The following is a 2,006-nucleotide window of genomic DNA, read 5'->3' as shown; positions in this document are numbered from 1 at the left end:
TGTGTTCTGTGTTGATTTTTTAAAAAATTTGAGCCTGGTAGGATTACCATTTTAGTAATTTTTGTTATTGTGGGTATTTTTCCTTTTACACCCTGGATTCATCTTACATCACAAACCCATCATTTTGATGAGCCAGTCAACTTAATAGTGCAAGTCAAACTACATTGTTTAACTGGTCCCATATGGTGCTACTACGCCACAACATTGGCATATTGGCAGTGATGTTTTTGAAGAACCAATCAGTGCTGTCAGGAGACTTGAAGTCCAGTGTTAATTCTGTGTCTTAATATCTTACAAATCTTTGAGCAGTCGGAATCAGCCTCACTTTCTTCATCTATAAAATGGGACTGATAATACTTGATTTGGTCCACACTTGAAGACAATCTCTAACTTCAAATCTGAATGAAATGGATTTGAAAACTTGTGAATTCACAATCATTAATATCCACCAGTATTTTCAACTTGGATATCTCCACCCATTATTCTATTTCAGTTGGTTGAATTAAAAGCTATTTTAAGCTCTGCCTATTTTTTGTTTGCTTGCTTGTTTGTTTTTGCTGCATGTTGTTTTAGTTTCTTCTGGGATATCTTTTTCTTCTGCGCCACCTCCTTCTCTGGCTTGGGGATAACCTACTCCTTCTCAGTGAGAATCATCTAGACATGGCACAGGGAGCTCATGCATAGGTTAATGTGGCCATGTACTCTGTAGGTATGACACTCTGCTTGGGGCTTTTGTTCACCTGGATGTGTTCAATGACCAGGTAATCTGCATCCAGACCCTTCAGTTCAGCATTGATCTCTGCATTCTTCAGCATGTGCAACAGAACCTGGGCACTCTTTTTGGGCCACCGACCCTGGGTCCAACCCACTGCTTGGCCTGGGCACAGTGGCCAGTGCCACCATTGTATCACTGGAATGGGACACACTGCTTCTGCAACGTGATGTCCTTCAGATACTTGGTGGTTTTGCAGAAGTACATGCCCTTGATGGCCTGGACAGTCCGTTCTCAAAGTGAATGTGCAGATTCAAGCCCCTGGGCTTGCATGACTTCTTGGAGTTCTTGGGGTCTAGTGAGTAGTGAACCATCTTGCCACAAGGTGACTTGGGACGGCTTTCAGGAAGAGGAAGAAGCCTGCTACCTGTTTTTGTAAATGGGGTTTTATGGGAACACAGCCAGGCTCCATGGTTTACTTCTTGGCCGTTATTTCTTTTTCATTGCCAACCCTGCTATGCCAGTTATAATTCCATTCTTGTTGAAAACTAATCCCTGAAGAGAACCAAGTGGCCTAGCATCCCCCGTGGGTAGAAAAACCTTTGCTTCCCCCCAATCCGCCTGTCCCAAGGTATGAGCATCAAGACACTTGCGCGTTCTGGTTCCTTTTGCTGGTTTGATTCCTTCAAAACTGGCCCCAGTGCTTCAATTATGTCACTGAAGATTTAGATAAGCAACCTAGGCACATTTTAAACCTATATATTTTTTCCTTTTTTTTTTTTACAAGAATATAGCATGTGTGCAGTCTTACATCTTGCAAAGTGCTGACTCAAATGACTCAGTAAATAACCAACCCAGGAGCTGGTGCAGTGGTGCAGCAAGCTAATTCTCCACCCTGTGACAGCAGCATCCCATATGGGACAGGTTTGTGTCCTGACTGCTCCACTTCCAATCCAGCCCTCTGGCTGGAGAAGCAACAGAGGATTGCCCAAGTCCTTGAGCCCTACAGGTCTTGTGGGAGACCTGGAAGAAACTCCTTGCTCCCAGCTTTGGATCAGCTCAGCTCTGGCCATTGTGGCTCTTTGGAGAGTGAACCAGTGGTTGTAAGATCTCTATCCCTCCTTCTGTCTGTATAAAATCTGCCTTTCAAATAAAAATAAATAAGTGTTTTATGTACTTGTCTAACAAGTACATAAGGTGAACAATAAGAAAAAATGGATTAGTTACCTCTTTAAAGAAGAAAATTTATTGAGAAACATAGTGACTGTGAGAGAGACAGAGGGAAATCCTTCCA

At 42.8% G+C, this 2,006-nt stretch overlaps 1 pseudogene; it reads right to left on the bottom strand.

The window, feature by feature from the left end:
• Window positions 1-525: 525 nt before the first annotated feature.
• On the bottom strand, window positions 526-1,086 carry LOC105941758 (large ribosomal subunit protein uL22-like; annotated as a pseudogene).
• Between the last annotated feature and the right edge of the window lie 920 nt (window positions 1,087-2,006).

The sequence above is a fragment of the Ochotona princeps genome, chromosome 16 (assembly GCF_030435755.1).
Source record: "Ochotona princeps isolate mOchPri1 chromosome 16, mOchPri1.hap1, whole genome shotgun sequence".
NCBI classification, from domain to species: domain Eukaryota; kingdom Metazoa; phylum Chordata; class Mammalia; order Lagomorpha; family Ochotonidae; genus Ochotona; species Ochotona princeps.
Note: the sequence above shows the minus strand (reverse complement) of the source record. Positions and strands in the feature narration are given on the sequence as shown.